The sequence below is a fragment of the Camelina sativa genome, chromosome 9 (genome assembly GCF_030686135.1).
Source record: "Camelina sativa cultivar CO46 ecotype springtype chromosome 9, ASM3068613v1".
Lineage (NCBI taxonomy): Eukaryota > Viridiplantae > Streptophyta > Magnoliopsida > Brassicales > Brassicaceae > Camelina > Camelina sativa.
In genome coordinates, this window is record NC_141888.1 from 18,428,991 (window position 1) to 18,449,216 (window position 20,226).

At 40.1% G+C, this 20,226-nt stretch overlaps 1 non-coding gene across 1 annotated transcript; it reads left to right on the top strand.

Annotated features, from left to right (window-relative positions):
• The first annotated feature begins 3,776 nt into the window (after positions 1–3,776).
• On the top strand, positions 3,777–3,883 carry LOC147938273 (small nucleolar RNA R71). The gene has a single exon (XR_015567559.1). It is a non-coding gene; the product is annotated as a small nucleolar RNA R71 (small nucleolar RNA).
• Positions 3,884–20,226: the final 16,343 nt, after the last annotated feature.

A 20,226-nucleotide genomic window follows, 5' to 3' on the forward strand; every position in this document is an offset into this window, starting at 1 on the left:
ATTTAGTCGTAAATATATTTTAGATCAATGACTGAAAATAATATAGTTAAAATGAAAATTTTAAAATTAGATTAAAACATGGGTGTTTAGTCATTTTTTAAATCAAAATCATCTAGATGATAATAAAACTAAACTTTTTTTTTTGTTCAAAATAAAACTAAACCAAACAAACACATTTTCATTCAAATACAATATGCAAATAATCTTTTTTTTTTGTTGCCTTATTCATTTAATCATTTGGTATTCAGATGCACCATTCAAATGGATCATTATGCCAAATGACCAACCGAACAAGTCGTTTACATGGCATGACCCGTCATGGAAATGCAGAGCCTATCAGTTATGTCAGCTGCGGCTGCTAACCTCAATTATTATTTGGCATGAATTAAATGGAAAACGTCTATGTCCTCCAGATTTAGTGTGACGCAGTATCACGAGGTTTTTTATTTTATAGTTTCTGAAATTTTGAACTATTTATGTTTGACATGAAACTAACAATAATATTGCTTGTAAATATAGATCTCTCATTCATTTAAAATTAGTCTGTTCATCCGAAGATCCGTAAATTCCTTATTAGAATATTGACCAAATATTCATGAACATTTAGACGAACATTTCAGTTAAATCATGACGTACTTTCTAGTAATACCTGTTACGAACCATTCGATTTAACCACAAAAGTGGCCGCTTATGCTAAAAACAGTTTCTAAACACTTTTAGTCAAAAACTAAGCTCTTGGCTTCCCTCTTCCATACTATTGGGGGAGAATCTCTCTTTTCATGTGTTATGTGGTTTGTAATGTGGAAGAAGAAGATTGATTGAGTTCATTTTCTATTACCCTACTACAATAGCATGTTTTCTTGAAGCACAAGAGTTAGGTTAAAGATGCCAACGATAGTATATGAATTTCATTTCGATGTATATGAACGGCCGTATTACAATACCAATATCTCTAACGCCAAGATCTATTAGCTCGATCTTGCTAAGTAATACCGTACTACCATTACGATAGTGACTATAGTTGGTGGTGATGACGAAACGGCCGTATATTTAATTGTATGGTGGTCTATATTCAACTTATAGATATGATCTGATGGTCAGGTCCCAGGTGTTATAGTTGATATATAACCTGGCGCGCTCAAGTATTATTGATAATGACCCTGATTGGTAGCCTACTTTTAAGACTTTAAAATTTTTTATAGTCATGACAGCCATTTTTTGACTTTAAATTTTTTTAAAGCCATGACAGCCATTTTTTGCCAATCAGGCTTTTTTGGCTTTTAATTTTTTTAAAGTTTTAAAAGTCACTTTTTTTTTCTCTTCCTTGTTTTCCTTATTTATTTAAAGCGTCAAATTCATGCTTTAAAACAAAACAAATTTTAAAGCATTCTTTTTTCACCCTTTTATATTTAAAAGCTCTTCATAAGTATATATAAATATTTTATATATTTTATTTTTATAAATTAATTATAAACTTATAGAAAATAAAAAGCTTTAGAGTATAGGAGAGACTTATCGGTGGTGATGAGGGAGAAGAGTCTTGAAACCCCTTAAATAGGCTAGGGTTAGGGTGGTGGGCTTCACCGAGAGTGGGCTTCCTTGTGGAATTTGGACTCCACTCGCCACCCAAGCTGGGACACGATCAGGCGCGTCGAGTACTGTGTCGGGTGGACCCTCGGGTTCCCCAATTTTCCTCTTTTCAATTTTCCCTTTTTTTATTTTTTTTTTATATTTGCAAAAAGAGAAAAAATAAATAAAACAAATAAACTAAAATTTAAAAGATACCTTTGGGACTTCCTCCCAAGTGAGCTTGTTTAAAGTCACTAAGCTTGACTCTTCATGCTCCTTAAGCATGGGGTCTATGTGGAAAAGGTTCTGGAATCCTCTCCACTGTAGCAGGCTGGTTCAACAGATTTTCCAGGTTTTGTCTAGGTTCTAAGGCAAATGTGGTGTTGACCTCTTCAAGATGTTGCACCTTCCTTTGTTTGGTCTTTGTAGAGAAAGCTTGACCATCAATGGTTGGCCTCTTAATCCCTTTCTTCACATCAAACTCCATCTTGAAATGCTCACCATCACAGCACCAACTGTTGCCAAGAATATCTCCCTAGAATCAGTGGATCATCTGGTTCCTTATCCATATCGAGGATCATGAAGTCGGTAGGCACTTCCAATCTTCCAATCCTGAGAGGCAGATTTTCCAGGATACCAATCGGATGCCTCACTGTTCTATCAGCCAAAATCAAATACAATTTACTTGGTTTAAAATCAGTGAATCCCATCTTGTTGGCAACCGACAGCGGCATTATGCTAACTGAAGCTCCAAGGTCACACAAACAGTTCTTGAAGATCCGAAGTCCTATCAAACACGACAAAGTGAAAGAGCCAGGGTCTTCAAGTTTTTCCTCAATCCACAAATCAGGATCCAAGCATACTCCACTTCTCAGAATCTCAAAACCAATCTCCTTGACAGCTTCCTTAACCTCATTTTCCAATCGAGCTGCTTCCTTGGCAGCTTCTTTCTGAAGCTTGTGTGGGGGCAAGAGCTTAGGTGGTGGTGCTTTACGCTTAGCCATTCGCTCTGCAAGTGCCTCCAGCTGGATGTCAAGTGCAGCATTGAACCTTTCCTCTAACTCCCCTTCCTTTGTTGCAGGTGGTTGAGGCTGATCTATCTTTTCAACATCTACTCGATGCATCATCCGATCAACACCATCGTGTAGGTCATCAGGTTCCACTTCGGGTTGTTCTTCAGTTTCTGATTCTTGAACCAGTGCTCGATCATCAACTCGATCAGTCTCTTCGGTTGAAGGCTCGGGTTCATACTCGGATATATAGTGCTTGGCCTCATTTTTCATTGGGTGTTCCACATCCTCCCCATCTTGATCATCACTGTCCCCAGTGAGGTAATCCTCATAGTCATCATCAAGGAAGATGGCTTTAGCAGTCGCATAATCCTTGGGGTTTTGAACAGCCTTACCTGGGAGTTGGTTGATCTTTGGGGCTGGTTGGTTGTTGTGGTGGCCTTCCAGGTATCGAACTTTTGTGTTGAGTGATTCGTACTTGGCATTGAGATCATTTTATCATGAGTCAATCTTGTTGCTCATCTCTGTGAACCGTTTCGCGATGTCCATAGAAGCTGTAGCCTGATTCTGAATCATTTGCTGAATGAGACCGCGTAACTCAGCTTCTTGTGATTTGTTTGGTGGACCTTGTTGTTGTTGGAATGCAGGTTGTTGGTTGTATGTTCCTGAGTACTACTGCTTAGGTGCATAACCTTGGTTGTACTGGACAAAAGGCTTCTGTTGGACCTGGTTCCCTTGAACTGCAGATGGGTAAGTTTGGTCCTGAGGATTCGCAACATTCGGGTTCCGATAAGACAAATTCAGATTCGGCTTGAAGTTGTTGTACCCTCTGTTGTAACCTCCTTGGTTGTTGATGTAGTTAACATCCTCTAGCTGCATAGTCTCCCCATCTTGTTGTTGAAACTGCTCTTCCTCTGATATAGCATGAACATGCTTCTGCTGGTTGAGGAGCTGATCGAGCTTATCATTGAGGGCTTTCATGTCCCTCTTGTATTTGGCATCTTCCTCTCCTGTAGATCGCACAGAGCAATCATATTTCTCATTGTAGTTGCCATCAGATTGAGCCAAGTTCTCAACTAGGTCCCAACCTTCATCGACATCCTTGTTGAGAAGTTACCATGACTTGCGGTGTCAAGCAACATCCATATCTTGGGAACCACTCCTCTGTATAGTGTGCTTAGCAATGAAGCATTACTGAAGCCGTGATGTGGACATCGAGTAGTGTATCCCTTGAAACGTTCCCAAGCTTCATTGAACGTTTCATTGTTCTTCTGTACAAAGCCGGAAATGTCATTTCGCACCCTTGCGGTTCTAGAGTTGGAGAAGAATTTTGCTAGGAATGCCTTCTTGCACGCTTCCCAAGTGGTGATGGACTCCTTAGGGAGCGATTTCTCCCAGATGTGTGTTTTGTCTCCCAAAGAGAATGGGAAAAGCCTGAGCTTGAATCCATCTTCACTGACTCCATTGATCTTAGTGAGGCTACAGAGCCTATCAAATTCATCCAGATGATCCAGTGGGTCCTCCATTGGCAATCCATGAAACTTATTGCTCTGTATCATCTGGATGAGACTACTCTTGATCCCAAAATTGTTGTTCTGCACAGCTAGTGGCACAATGCCAGTCCTTTGAGTGTGAGTAGATGGAGCGTCTCCTGCTCCTACATTGGTCCTTGCTTGAGGAGCTGGTGGACCGTTCTGATTATTCATCGTCTCCTTAATGATTGCTGGTTCCGGTTGAACTTGTTGTTGTCTGAGTAGGTGAGGTCTGTCGATGTTGTCAATGAAAGGACTCAGGTTCTAGCTACCTATGGATCGTGTTTGCATGCATAGGTAGGTATCCGAGGGTGTACACGAGGATCAACTCGATCCAGGTGATCGAGTGACGGGTCGGGTTGGTGCTCGGGTTGTACCTGAGATTCAAAACAAACAATGTAAAAGCACACAAGTTAGTTTCCGAACTAAATATAAACAAACGAACTTGATCTAGCAAGTGCTGAAATCCTAAACGTAGCAAAATGAAATTAACCAAATGGCAACGGCGCCAAATTGATAGACAGGTTTTCACCTAGGGTATCAATTCCCTATGCAGTTGTAGTACAAAGGGTTATCAATCTAAATGGTTGTCTATTGCTCGCAGGAAGGATATGATCAGTACAATACAAGTCAAGCCAAGCAGATAGGGTTTTGGTTCTAACGGTCCTAAAATAAACAAAAGAAAAGAATATAAACAAAGAAACCACACGGCCTAAGCACTCGATGCAAGCAATCGAGTACATGATCGAGTGGGGTGATCGAGTATGCAAGTGAGATATGAACAGCTCGAGGTATTACTCGATACAGGTTATCGTGTACCTGATCGGGTAGGTAGTCGAGTAAGTGAAGAAAATGCAATCAATTAAAATACAAAAGTTCCTAAGGATGGGGGTAATCAAATCCTAAGTGTTCTAGACCAGTACAGATGCCTTACATGCCTAAAGCAATTATTTCCTAGACAATGAACCTCTAAAACCTTGTCACCACACTCTCGCACTAGCAACAATCAACCTTTAACACATTACCACACTGTCGCACTAGCAATATGAACAAGCAGGCATTAAGATCGATCCATTATTGTCAGTAGACTCGAACTAATCTAATTTCTTACTCAGAGTCAAGTAAACCTCTAGCATTGGCTAAATCTAGCATTTCAACTACTCCTTTCAGCCTGTAGCATTGGTAAACGGCCTAGATCTAATCTCAACCTCTCGGAATGTTGACAGCATTAAGAACACCAACCTAGAAGGAAATCTATCAATCATTTACAATCAACTAAGGCATCCTAACCGATCAAAAATACAAAATCATCTATCCCATCCCTAGAAACTTTACTACACTACTCGGACATAGAAACGAATAACAAAGCAACGAAAATGAATGAAAATGACATTGTATTAAAAGATAGGGTAGAGTAGAAAGAATACAAGATAGAAATCTAAGAAAACTACAAAATAAAAATGCAAAACGAAAAGAAAATGTTTGAGTCGCTCAGTTCTCTCACAGAAGCTCTCGCTCTCTGGTTTGAGGGTCTGCGGCGTGCTCGTTTGCGAGGTAGGGGAAGAGGGGGTTTATATATGGAAACCGTTTGACCTAGCTTTCCAGACATGCCCGATGGTATACTCGATGGGGTACACGAGGGTGAAGTCGGGTTACTCCTCGGGTGGATCTTCGGATTGCTCTTCATGCTCTTGGATCCTCCTCGATCGTGTTGGGGTTTGGACTTGTTCTTGCAGTTCGATGGCTCCTTCGGGTACATGCTCGAGTTATCCTTGTTTTTCCCCATTTTTGGTTCTTTAGCACCTGTTTTTATCCAAAATATGCAAATGCATAAATGCAACACCCTAAATGCTCTAAAAGTGAATTTCTGTAGTTAATGACCTAAAAATGCTAAGTTAGAAGTATGAACAATGCAAAATATGGACAAAAATGGATGCTGAAAACATATAAAAAGGAGAGTTATCATGTGTATACACCAGTAGATGGGAGGATTGCCTCACTGAGTCTTTATAAAATACTCACGCATCTCATATGTGTTGTGGTGCAGGTAAAGGCAAAGTATGATGGAATCAAGGCGATGAAGAAGAGGATGTTCTAGTGGCTCGTTGATGTGCTGTCTGGCTTCTATTAGGTTGCTAGAGTTGAATCAGTAGAACACTGATATATCATGGTTGTTATGGTTTTTAACCATGATATAAGGAGTCTTTTAGTGTCTTTTCATTTGTTTCTAGATTGTTTTTGAGTATTTACAGGTTTTTAGCATGAAAGGAGCGAAATGGAGAAATTTGGATGATTTTGGAGCATTTAACCGAAGGAAATCAATTTGGAGTCTGATCCTATGAGGAGCATCGATCGACACCCCTCTCTGACGACTCAAGACCCAAGTTTTGGAAAATTTACAAAAGTTGCCCAAAGTCTTCTAAATTTGCAACACAAGTCCCTGACGTGTTTTAGGACATATAAATAGTGTTTTTAGGTTTTCCAAACCATTAAGTTATCTTCTAGCAGTTTTTGAGAGAAAGGATATTGAGAGCTTTTGGGAGAGATAGATCTGAATTCTTTGTAGAGAGAAGATTTCTTGAACTCCCTCTTTTACTTTTTAATATCTATTGCATGTTATTCAGAATTATGATTTGTTCTTCATTAAACATGTCTGAGTAATTTGCTTATTAGGTTTAGGGTTTTTCATAGGGTTTTTATGATTTATTAGATCTGAGATTTTTAGGGTTCTTAATCTTTTATGATCTTCATCATTGGTTGTTCTTCACAATAATTCTTGATTGATCACCTAGAATTGTTATCTTAGGGAAATAAATTAATATGAGAATATAATTGTTTTCCTGATTAAACCATTGATGAGCAGAAGTGTTTCTTACAAAGAGATTTGAATTAATAATTCTGTGAACTTATCTAAACCTGTTCTTAAAGCTGATTTTTTAACTTGGAATTTTACAAAGAGATTTGGATTTTCTGGTTTTATTTTTAGATATTATTTGCAGTGAGAACTGATTTAATTTACCAAAAGTTTAGAGTTCTAGATCTGATTTTTATTGCTTGAACCTTAATTATTTATTTGATTTAATATTTCATAATTTCCTGAGAAATTCCCTAGGCTTAACTCTTTTGATTTTCTGAATTTACAACACTTTCATTTAAATATTTGCATTGCTTTTATTTTAATTCAATTTAACTTGTTTAGCGTGATTTACACAACTCTATAATCTATTGTGTTTGATCCTGAGTCTCTGTGGATTTGACCCCTAAGTACTGCAGTGATCTCTTGTTTGAGAGAGTAGCTCTAGGGATTAAGTTGAGCTTATCAAATTTTGGCGCCGTTGCCGGGGACTCTTCGATCTACCATTAGATTTGAGTTTTAGATTTTGTCTAAATTTTTTTTTTCTTTTTATTTTCAAACTAACACGCTTTTGTTTTCTTCTCTCTTGTGTGTTTCAGGTGTATGCCTAATAAGCCTAACACAAGGAGCAACAAGACTGGTCCAATTCTGAAGCTTTCAAACCAAGAGTTGGGAAAACTTGAGCGTGAGAACAGAAAAGCAGCCAAATCTCTGAAGATGGTTAATACGATCATTCTGATGCGTGATGAGGCTGGTGTTTTGAGGGATCAAGAGGGCCACTTGCGCAATGAGCAGGGCCAAAAGCTTGATGCGGAAGGAAACGTGATTGCTGAACCTGTTGTCAACGAGCAGGCTGTCGTGAACCAGCAAGCTGGTGTCGTTGATGATCCGGATCTTGGTGTCGATCGACACCAACCAGGTGGCATCGATCGACACCCACCTGCAGACGTGCGTGGAGCTGCCAACCACGTACAGAACCCAGTTCGACGACAGGAGCAAAACCGGGACTTGATCAGGACCATTGCTGACTACAACCGGGCTGATCTGGTGTATGAGAACCGGTCTGCTATTGTCCCTCCTCCATTCCAGAGGAACGATTTTGAGTTGAAACCTGCGTACTTTCAACTAGTTGGGTAGAGACCTTTCTCTGCTTTGCTCAATGAGAAGACTCTGGACCATATTGAGCATTTTGAGGATCTTGTGACAAGTATCAAGGCTAATGGAGTGACTGAGGACTTCATATTCTGCAAGCTCTTCCCATACTCACTTGCAGGAGAGGTATCTCAGTGGTTGAAGCAGTTGCCAGCTGGATCTTTGACATCTTGGCAACAAGTCAAAGTGGCTTTCCTCAACCATTTCTATGATGATGCAATGTCAGATGAGTTGAGAGTCAAGCTATCCACTTTCAAGCAAAGACCAGATGAAGCTTTCAAGGCAGCTTGGGTGAGATTCAAAGCTTATCAGAGGGATTGTCCACACCATGGTTTTTCAAGGGTACAATCGCTGAGTATCTTTTTCAGAGGGTGTGACTGGAAGTATCAGTTAGCTTTGGATGCTGCAAGTCATGGGAATTTCAAAACAAGATTTCCAGAAGATGCTGAAGTTTTGATTGAGAATTTGGCTTCTAGCAATAGCACTAAGGGAGCAGATGCTGAAAGGAAGAGATTGCATGGAGGCTTTGTTTCAAACCAGTTAGCTTCTGTTAATGCTAAGCTGGATTCAGTGCATAATCTCCTTATGGGTAAGAAATCTGTTCATTTTGCTGCTGAGGTTGAGACATATGAGCCAGAACCTGATCAAGGACACCAAGAGGAAGATGTGAACTATGTGTATGGGAATCAGGGACAGCGGTTTGGAAATCAGCAAGGCAATAGGCCTTACAGTGGGAACCCTTCAGGCTACACTTCCAAGCCAGAGTATCAGCAGCAACAACAGAACAATGGCTATACAAGGACATATGGGAATTCATCTTATCAGTCTCCACCTCCTAAGACTTCTTCTGAGAGTAGAATGGAGGCTATGCTTGAGCAGCTTTTGCAAGGACAAGAGCATTTGACAGTGACATTCAATGGGAAGATTGACAATGTCTACTCTGAGCTGAATGGGAAGATAGAAGCATTGAACATTCATGTCAAGAAGTTAGAGAATCAGGTTATTCAGACTGCTGGGTCTGTCAAAAGACAAGAGGGTTTTCTTCCTGGAAGAACTGAGTCAAACCCCAAGCATGCTTGCAATGCCATATCAGTGAGAGATGAAGGTGATGGTGAATTTGTTTCATCAGAAAACGGAGAGAAATCGACAAATCTCTCGGTTTCAGATGATGGTGTCGATCGACACTCCTCTCAGACGAACCCAGAAACTGCAAAATCTCAGGTTCCAGCTGCTGAAAGGGTCTACAAGCCTAAGGTTCCTTTTCCCAAGCCAAGAAAGTCTAAGCAGGAGATTGAGGAAGCTAGATGCAAGGCAATGATGGACAAGGTGATGATTGAGATGCCTTTAATTGATGCAGTAAAGCTTTCACCACCACTAAAACGCTATGTCAAAAGAATGGTATCCAATGGTTTGAGCCCTCAAGAAGGAGCCTTGCTAACTAAGGATGTTAGTGCAATTCTGTTGAATCAGCCTTCACAGAGGAAGAAGGAGAGGAAGCAGGAGGTGGTTGTCTCTAAGGAAGTGAGTGCAATCATTCAATGTAGGACTGCAGAGAAGTTACCAGATCCTTGAAGCTTTGTTCTTGATTGCTCAATCTCTGCAGGAAGGTTCTCTCACTCACTCTGTGATCTTGGTTCCAGTATTAACTTGATGCCATATTCTGTTGCTGTGAGACTTGGGATGACAGAATTCAAGCCAACTCAGATTTCTCTTATCTTGGCTGATCGCTCCTGAAGAATTCTTGAAGATGTTTTAGAGGATATTCCAGTTAAGGTTGGCAACTTCATGATTCCCACTGACTTTGTGGTGCTGAAGTATGATCAAGAGCCTAAAGATCCTCTCATCTTAGGAAGATCTTTCTTGGCTACAGCTGGTGCCATCATAGATGTGCAGAAGGGACACATAACACTGAATGTGGATGGATTGAGTATGAATTTTGAGATGGATAAGCTGAGGAGGGCTCCTACTATTGATGGACAGACTTTTTCTGTTGAAAAAGTTTCTGCAACACGGGCATCAGGCTCAGTGTCGATTGACACCAACAAGGAGGCATAGATCGACACCCCTCCACATCCGAGTTCAACCTTGTCCAAAACTGATGTTTCAAGTCAGAAACCTGTTCCCAAACAGAAAGTCTCCCACTCCACCCTCCAGAGTCCTCAGGTAAGGCAAAGGTACACCTCTTCTGCACCTAATCCTCCTCCTATCATTAACAAGAATTTCAAAGAGATAAAAACTGTTTTGCAGTTAACCAAGCCACGAGATTATCGTAGAGCGCTTGTTTCTTCTGTTGATGATTTTGCAGGACATAAGAGAAGCAAACCCATCCCTAAATCCCACCCTGGTCCGGTTCCTCGCATAGTTGGCAAGCCTCATGCACCTAAAGCTTATACACCACCTTGGATGAAGAGGTCATTCTCTCAGAAACATTCAATGCCATGTTCTGATCCAACGGATGCCTGAGCTGCAACACAGTCAAGCTAATGACTGAAAACAAGCGCTTAGTGGGAGGCAACCCACTGGTAGGTTTTTCTTTTTCTTTTGATTTTGATTTATATATTTTTATTTTTATTTTTGCTTTCCTCTTACTTGATAACACTGGGGACAGTGTTGTTTAAGTCTGGCGGAGGTTAGTTACTAACTATGTTTTCTGTTTTTGAGTTTCAGTTGTGTCAGTCAAAACCATAGAGTTTGAGTCAAATTTTTCAAAATATTTCTTTTTGTCTTTGGGAATTATGATCTTGAGTAATGATTTCTCTTATTTGGCTAACACTCTAATGATTATTTGTTTATGCTTGATCTCAGAACTGAAGCCTAGAAAGACTATGAGCCTTATCAACAATCCTGAAAGCCCTTATTCAATGGATATCTGATTGATCTAACGTTGTCTCAACCTTTATCAGGATTTTAACCGGACTTAATCTCTTACTTTGGGGTTGGAAATCAGTGGACTAGACTTCTTCTTCAGGCCATACAAGAGAGTGCAATTTTTCAAAGTATGTCTCCCCTCTCTCTTCCCTTTAGTGCTTTAAAAAAAAAAAAGAGAATAAAAGATGAGATGATTTTGATCAGTTTAGAGAGGTAGGTAAATTACCTGTGACCTCATTATTCTACTCTTGAGTCAAATGATCACACAAAGCTTGGAAGTGAGGGATAGGTAAATTACCGATGACCCCGGTATTCGCTTACACCTTTGCTTAAAAAAAAAAGAAGAAAAAAATAATGGAAGTGAGAAAAGGGAGAGGAAAGGAGATGTAAGAAGAATGTCTTGGCCTAAAAAGAGTCCATATGCCACTGTTCGATACACCCAAGGTAAGAACTCACCTGTACTTGCTTTAATTTATATAATGAGATGACAATGGAGATTTCAGAGATTCCAAAGGATTGTGGGATTTGAGTAAGGAATGTTGATGCTTATCATGGTTGAGTATAAGTAGTAAGTTCTTGAGTCAGGTAAATGAAGAGTGTGAATAAGAATAATCTGCAATTGAGTGAATTCCCTGTTTTCAAACCTCTTTCACAGGTCTAAGCTTATGTTTTGCTTGAGGGCAAACAAAAGCTAAGTCTGGGGGAGTTGATATATCATGGTTTTTATGGTTTTTAACCATGATATAAGGAGTCTTTTAGTGTCTTTTCATTTGTTTCTAGATTGTTTTTGAGTCTTTACAGGTTTTTAGCATGAAAGGAGCGAAATGGAGCAATTTGGATGATTCTGGAGCATTTAACCGAAGGAAATCAATTTGGAGTCTGATCCTATGAGGAGCATCGATCGACACCCCTCTCTGACGACTCAAGACCCAAGTTTTGGAAAATTTACAAAAGTTGCCCAAAGTCTTCCATATTTGCAACACAAGTCCCTGACGTGTTTTAGGACATATAAATAGTGTTTTTAGGTTTTCCAAACCATTAAGTTATCTTCTAGCAGTTTTTGAGAGAAAGAATATTGAGAGCTTTTGGGAGAGATAGATCTGAATTCTTTGTAGAGAGAAGATTTCTTGAACTCCCTCTTTTACTTTTTAATATCTATTGCATGTTATTCAAAATTATGATTTGTTCTTCATTAAACATGTCTGAGTAATTTGCTTGTTAGGTTTAGGGTTTTTCATAGGGTTTTTATGATTTATTAGATCTGAGATTTTTAGGGTTCTTAATCTTTTATGATCTTCATCATTGGTTGTTCTTCACAATAATTCTTGATTGATCACCTAGAATTGTTATCTTAGGGAAATAAATTAATATGAGAATATAATTGTTTTCCTGATTAAACCATTGATGAGCAGAATTGTTTCTTACAAAGAGATTTGAATTAATAATTCTGTGAACTTATCTAAACCTGTTCTTAAAGCTGATTTTTTAACTTGGAATTTTACAAAGAGATTTGGATTTTCTGGTTTTAAATTTAGATATTATTTGCAGTGAGAACTGATTTAATTTACCAAAAGTTTAGAGTTCTAGATCTGATTTTTATTTCTGATGTTTGGTTTGATTGTGGTTAGGTGGCTAGTGGGTATGTCTCTTAGATCCAAGTTCGACTATGGTTCTAAGAGAGTTTTGATCTTGTTTACCTTTCACCAATTAGGGTCTGACTGGTTTTGATCTGGGAGCTAAAGACCTCAGATATTGATGATGTTTAGGTTGTTAGATTTCTTGAGAATTAAAACCAATTATACAAGATTAAAATTTGATCTTAAAAATCGCATGCTAACTTTCGGTTGTCTATCTTTATGTAGATGGCAAACCTCAAGAGCCTTGATTACCCAATCCTGCAAGCTTCAGGAAAGAACTACTTGCAATGGGCAAATGACACCGAGATCAATCTTGAGTCAAACAGTTTGCACGATTGCACTCATTGACTAGCCCAATGGTTGTGAGAAGTACAGAAGTGGATAAAGATCCATTTGCTCCTAAGAAGGACAAATATTTCATAATTTCCTGAGAAATTCCCTAGGCTTAACTCTTTTGATTTTCTGAATTTACAACACTTTCATTTAAATATTTGCATTGCTTTTATTTTAATTTAATTTAACTTGTTTAGCGTGATTTACAAAACTCTATAATCTATTGTGTTTGATCCTGAATCTCTGTGGATTCGACCCCTAAGTACTGCAGTGATCTCTTGTTTGAGAGAGTAGCTCTAGGGATTAATTTGAGCTTATCAAACACTGCTAGGTTGATGGTTTTATTTTTTATGACTTGGTTGAATTATCACTATTATTTGTTTATTAATTTTTGGTTATTGGTTATTGATTATTGGTATCTTTTGGTTATTTCTGATGTTTGGTTTGATTGTGGTTAGGTGGCTAGTGGGTATGGATCACTAATTAATTATTATATTAAAAAAAACTGGTCGGGTTGTTTCATCCCTCTTCGACCAGTTATATCCATTAGGCAACCTAGAGTAGACCAATTATCATACTAGAAAGATGTTTTCAAGCTGTTTCCCACTTCATTCCTACAAAAAGTCTTTTCTATGACTCTGTATTTCAATAGTTTGTGCCATATCCACGTCCCTGTACTTGTGGACTCACGAATAGACCAGAATGATGCACCCTTTAATAAGTTAATGGAGATCCATTTCACCCACAATGATGGGCTATTCGAAACAATTATCCATATCAACTTCAAACAACATACATTGTTCGCTTCCCTCAGAGATCTCAGGCCCAAACCACGCTCCTCCTTCAGCATAAAAACGTCCACCTAAACCACTTTCACTTTTCTTTGATTCAAATATGGCTCCGACCAAAGAAAGGCAGAACAGAGCTTGTCGATTTCTCTAATACTGTCCCGCAGACGTCTGAAAGCAGCTAACCAAAAATTAGAGATACTCCATAATACTGAACTTATCAAGTTGAACCTACCAGCATAGGAGAGTAGTCTCGATGTCCAAGAGCCGAATCGCTTCTTTATCTGATCAATTAGTGGCTGATAATATACTTTAGTAAAATGTCTCGTTAGAAAAGGAAGACCCATATACCTAACTAGGAGCGTCCCGATATCAAATGGAAAGCGAGTACTGATGTCATGGTGAACATTTTCTGTGACTCCAACTAAAAACAAGGAATATTTCTCAATACTTATCTTCAGACCCGACACTTTAGCAAAATTCTCAAAAACGTGTATGGTACCTTCAATAGACCGGACTCTACCATCAGTAAGGACTATCAAATCATTGGCAAAGCTGAGATGAGTAAGACCAATTCTTTTACAATGTGGGTGATATGATATCCAAACTGTTGCATTGTCACAGCCCAGTCCAGCATTTTGGAAAGGACATCCATACTTATGACAAACAGATAAGGAGAAAGAAAGTAACCTTGCCGCAGGCCTCGCTCACTTCTGAAATATCCGGCCAATTCCCCATTGACCTGAACCAAAAATTAGGCTGTGGTAACAAACAAAGAGATCCAGTGAATAAATCCTGGAGGTAAATCCATTGCTTCAAGAGTGTTTAGCAGAAAGGTCCATTGTACCGAGTCAAAAGCCTTTGATATATCAATTTTTATTGCACACCTAGCTTTCACCAACTCAGTCGCCAACAAGAGATTTTCAATCAACAATCTATCATTCACAAAAGCTGATCAATTACCAGAGATGAATTTAGGTAATACTTGTTTAAGCCGGTTTGTAAGTATTTTAGATATCACTATATAAATGACGTTGCAGCATGATATAGGCATGTAATCCTTCATCTCACGCAACTATGATTTTTTTTTTTTGGAATAAGGGCAAGTATCGTTGCATTCAGACCCTTCGGAAGGAAACTTGTTGCAAAAAACAATTGGACCGATGTTGTGAATTCAGGTCCTATGATGTTCCATGTAGTCTTATAGAACTCCGAAGTGTATCCATCTGGATCTGGTGACTTATCCTTTGGCATGGAAAATAAGACATTTTTTTAATCTCTTCACCAGTAACCGATCTCATCAACATTATTGTGTCCTCAGGTGAGTAACGGAAATACAATAACTCTTGAAGACGCTCAATTGTAATACCCTCATAGTCCTCCAGTTTATATCGCAGAAATGTTTTAAAATGACTTTCTGCTTCAGATTTGATATCATCAACCTCTGAAACAACATTTCCATCAGGGAATTGAATTTCACATATTGTATTGAGTGTCTTCCTTGTAGTCACAGCTCTATGAAATGCCTTGTTATTCTTATCACCAATATGAAGCCAATGCAATTTAGACCTTTGCTTTAAATTTTTTTCTTCCAATCCCGAAATAAAATCCCATATGTTATAAGCCAGATTCTCCTCCTCCATCAGCTGTTGAGATGAAGCTTTTAAGTTTGCCTCATGTTTCAAACAGAGATCTTCATATGCTTTTTTGTTCTGCTTCACAAGATTTTTCATCTGTTGCCTTGCCAAATCTCTAACCATCGATTTTAGAGCCTTCAGTTTTTTTTTGAAAAACGAAACAATGAGGATGTGGATAGAAAGATTGGCTCAATTTTACCCCAATAATCACCCACTATCGGCCTGAATTCTTCCAAATCTGCTACAATATTAACATACTTGAAAGGTCTACGTTTATTCACCCCACTTGCATCATAGTCCAACTTTACTCGACCTCTCAAGTGGTCAGAGCGACCTCCAGCTACAAAAACAGTACCTGATCGTGGAAAAAATTGAGCCCAACAGTCATTGACAAAAACCCTATCTAGTTTCTTGGAGATCAAGTCATTATCCGTTTTGTTGCACCAAGTGTAAAGTGGACCATGAAAATCCATGTCAACTAGAAAAAATTTATTCACCAAGTCACAAAAATCCTGCATTCCATGAGTAAGATTGGAAGAATCCACTCTTGAATGCTCCTCCACATCCAAATGTCACATTAAAATCCCCTAGCAGCATCGACGGTTTATTATGAAAGATAGGAGAGTCAAAATGATCTTTCAGATCATTCTATAAATCCCGCCTCTTATCATCTAAATTCGAAGCATAAACAAATGAACAAAAAAAATTCATTGTCTTCCCAGTCTAGCTTCACTAAGCAGTTTTTAACTTAATCACTTTTAAAAAAAAATGTCAGTCTATCGTTTTGTCGCCAAACCACCCAAATCCGACCAAGCATATTATATTCATAGTTGGTTAACACCGACCAATCCTTAAAAGCTTTATTTATCACCCTTGGAGCCCTCCTTTCTTGTACCCTAGTCTCCAAAACACAACCAAACTGTAACTGCTCCTCCACAATCCACTTATTTATGATAGAATGTTTAGATGTTTTAATGAAGCCGCAAACATTCCAAAAGAAGTCTGACATACTTATCTCTTTCTAGGGGGTTTCCTTTTACTCGACGCAACCAGATGTGAGTCCTTGGTGGGCAAGCATAAGGTTTGAAATGTTTATTAAGACCTTTTGATGAGCAAAGTGGTAGCTTTCTTGAGTTCACTAACAGGTTTGCAGAATTCTGCCCTGATACCACATCCTCCTTAGCAGTCTGATCAATTTATCCCTCCTCTTTTTCCTCATTTTCATGTTGAACAAGCTCTGTCTCCTCATCCCTTATTTCCGATAATGTATCCATGAGTACGTCCACCCTCTCTTCTACCTCATCCTCTGTTACAGATAATAGAACAAAGCGTGAAGGTGAAACTATTATGGCTTTGGCCACCTTACGTTCTACACTAAGACCCGCCTTCGTAGGAGAAAAAACATACCACTTTTCTTCTCCACCATCCGAATGAGTCCCTCCCTTTCCCTGAGAGACTTGAACCGCCGGTGGGACAATTTCAAAATCTTGAGTAATACTCGGTCTCTCCTCCACAACCTCTATAGGCTCCTCCAACCTCGTGCTTTGAACAATCTTTCCCGTACAGTCAACATCCCGATGTCCCCATTTCGAACAAACTGAGCACCGAGAAGGTAGCCACAGGTAGAAAAACTCAACCTCTGCATCAATTCCCAGTTTTGATCTTTATTGATACATTTTTGGCAGCTCTTTCGTGTGTTAATTGTAATATTGTCACTATTTACCGACTATTTTACGACTGAATTTCTTACCGACTAATGATTTACGACAGCAGTGTTTTGTCGTAACGTAGTCGTTATATCTGAATTAGCGACTATTAGTGCAGTTATAAATTGCCTGTTTTCTTATAGTGACCGCTACAAACACCTTAGCCTCTGTAAAGTTTGAGAAAATTTCATTGTTAGAATAAAGCTGAATGGGTCTCTCCACTGCACTAGCAAAGAAGTGAAGACCATCCCTTGAATATATCTTATGCGGCACATTTTTCAGAGTAACCTACATCAAGATTTCTGAGATCACTTGTTCCTCCGTCTCTGCAACAGGTGTCCACTTAGATACCACCATAGTGATATCAGCTATATTCCACATTCATCTGCGCAAAACCCTACTTCTCTTTTGTTCAGAAACGTCAATCCAAATAGATCTATTCCCCAAAGGCCAGATCTTGTTAACAATAACATGGACTTTGGCAACATGAGAAGCGTTATCCAGAAACTTGCCTTGCAGGAAAATTTCCCAAAGAAGCACTGTATTTTGAGTGAAGTCATCTGGAATCACCACTAACGAAGCTCCATCAACCACTACAACATGTAACACATGATTTGAGTTTGAAAACCTGTTCTCGACTGCTCCAACATACGATATAGGCTGTGACTGAATTTGCGGACTAATCTGGCCATACTGCCCCTACACCAGTGAAGAAGAGGCCTTCTTTTCTGGTGCCAACATCTCCGCAGCAACCCCTGTCATGCGACACTAACAAAATCCTAGGTGCTCATGTAACATTCCAAACCCAATTTTGGGTGGGTGTCGATCAACACCAAGGAGGGTGTCGGTCGACACCACTAAATTGGTGGTTGTTTGGTTTGTTTCAAAATCAATCGGTTTAGTTTGGTTTAGTTTGGAAACCCTAAGTCTCGTTTTAAAAGGCACGAGCAGCCTATTTCCTAGGGGATCCTGAGAGAAAAGGGAGCCTTGAGGAGGGTTAAGAGGAGTGGAGGGATCTGTTTTGGTGGTTCTAGGAGGAGAGAAGCAGAGAGAGAGTTGTGGTGCTCTTACTTGGAAGGGAGGAGAAAGGAGATCCATCCTCTTCATGTGTAAGGAGAAGGATATGATTACTTGGTGGTGTATTAGGAGAGTCAAGGAGGCCTTCTCATGGTTGTTATCCAGGTAAGTCGTATTGTTTGATGTTTAATCGATTAGAGAATAGATGGTTTTGAAGGATTAGGGTTTTGCGGCAAGAATGAGCTTGAAAGGAGGCTCGGATCGTGATTTCTAGGTTGGTGTCGTTCGACACTACTGTGGTGTCGGTCGACACCAACACCTGTGGATGAACAGCGCGAACTAGTTCGAGAGGGCTACTTTGGGGCAAGGTTTGGAGGATGAAATGGAGTCCGATTTGGATGAATTTTGGTAGGTAGATTCATGGTGCTATAAGCTTCATATCTAATGGTGGATTTATGAAATGAACGGTTGGTTTGTGATTTAATCAAGTGTTTGTATTGTGGTCTCGTATAGATGGTTTTGTGGTAAAGTTGGAGTTTCGAGCGACACCAAGGTGATGTCGGTCGACACCAGCATGTTGTTGTGTTTTTGGGTCCTAGGAGGACAGCTGGAGTTAGCTTTGGATGAGGAGAAATTGACGGAAATGATGCCGTGAGCGTCGGTGTGTGTGTGTTGGTTCGCAAGTGGTGCGATGGGTGACGTTCGACACCAAATGGAGGTGACGTTTGACACTAGAGGAGTTGATAGTGAGTTGGAATAATTGTGGGGAAATGTTGTCCGTGGTTGGACGGAATCAAATATTCGAGCCCACCTCTCTTGTTACTCGGTCGCTAGGGGTTGTTGGTTGCGACTCAGTAACTAGATGAGGTGGGGTTTGGTATATTTGTGGGAATTTTTGTAAGAAGCGATTTCTACGCTGGTTGTCTCGTCAGAATTATGGGGTTCCAGTGAGATCGTTTCCCGTGGATCCTATGTGAGGATTGGGAATCCGGGTTCGGTCGTTTCAGTTTTGTATCAGAGCGTATACAATTCTAGGACAGGCTCTATAATGGGAATAGACTTGTCTAGGAAAATAGTTCGGGATTTCTATAAATGGAAAGTTTCCATAAATAGAAAATTTCTAAAAATGGTTGGGATGTTTTGGAGTGAGGCGTAGAGGTGGCCATGGCGGTGCTGATGTTTCGGGAGGGAACATGGTGTTGGTAGGACATTGAGATGTTTTTACGCGGATCACGGGGGGTGGTCCTAGTTGAGGAAATGCTTATAGACGTTATGACCGTTTGCTGTAAGGGCGGGGGGTACTGAACAACTCATGAGGAGATGGGGGTTCTCCTAAGGGGACGGGGGTTTCCCTAGATACCAATAGTTCGAGGGACTGCGGTCCTGAGGGTGGCAGAGAAGATGGGGGTTCTCGTGGTACCGACATCTCGAGGGTGATGACCCTAGGGTGAGACGGTATGGCTCGAAGACGGGGGGTCTGAGAGTGTGATCAGTATGGCTTGAAGGTTGCGACCTAAGAGCAGATGAGTTAGAGGTAAAAGTGTCAAGGACGTGGATTAAGGAGATTGATGGCGGTTCAATCTCAAATTTCCTATTGTGGCCGGATGTGGATTTAGGAGATTGATGGGGGTTCAATCTCAGGTTTCCGGTTGAGACCGGATGCGGATCTCGGGGTTGATGGGGGTTCAATCTTGGGGTTTCTGTGTGTTGACCGGGAGTGATGTGAGCACGGGACCAGACACAGACCAAGACGCCCAGGACGCGACCGAGACGCTTGCACCATTCGCGGTACAACAGCCGGCAACCGTACCAGAGATCACTCCGGGAGCTACGACACGATCCAAGAGCTCGTCCAAGGCCACACGACAGAAGATCAACCGGTTCGTGCAAGCATTCGTTTGAGAAGACGACCCGGCCAAAGCAGTTCAAGAGGAGACCGTTCGCACGGCCTTCATCCTTACCCAAGGATGAAGGCGACCAAGTCGTTAGGGTCATGACCCGTACTCTTTTTCCTTACTTTGGGTTTGTCCCACGAGGTTTACCGGAGAAGTTTTTAACGAGGCGAGGAGCCCTAACGCAAACCTCCACGTTTTGAAGCCAATGACGTGGTTCCCGCGTCTAAG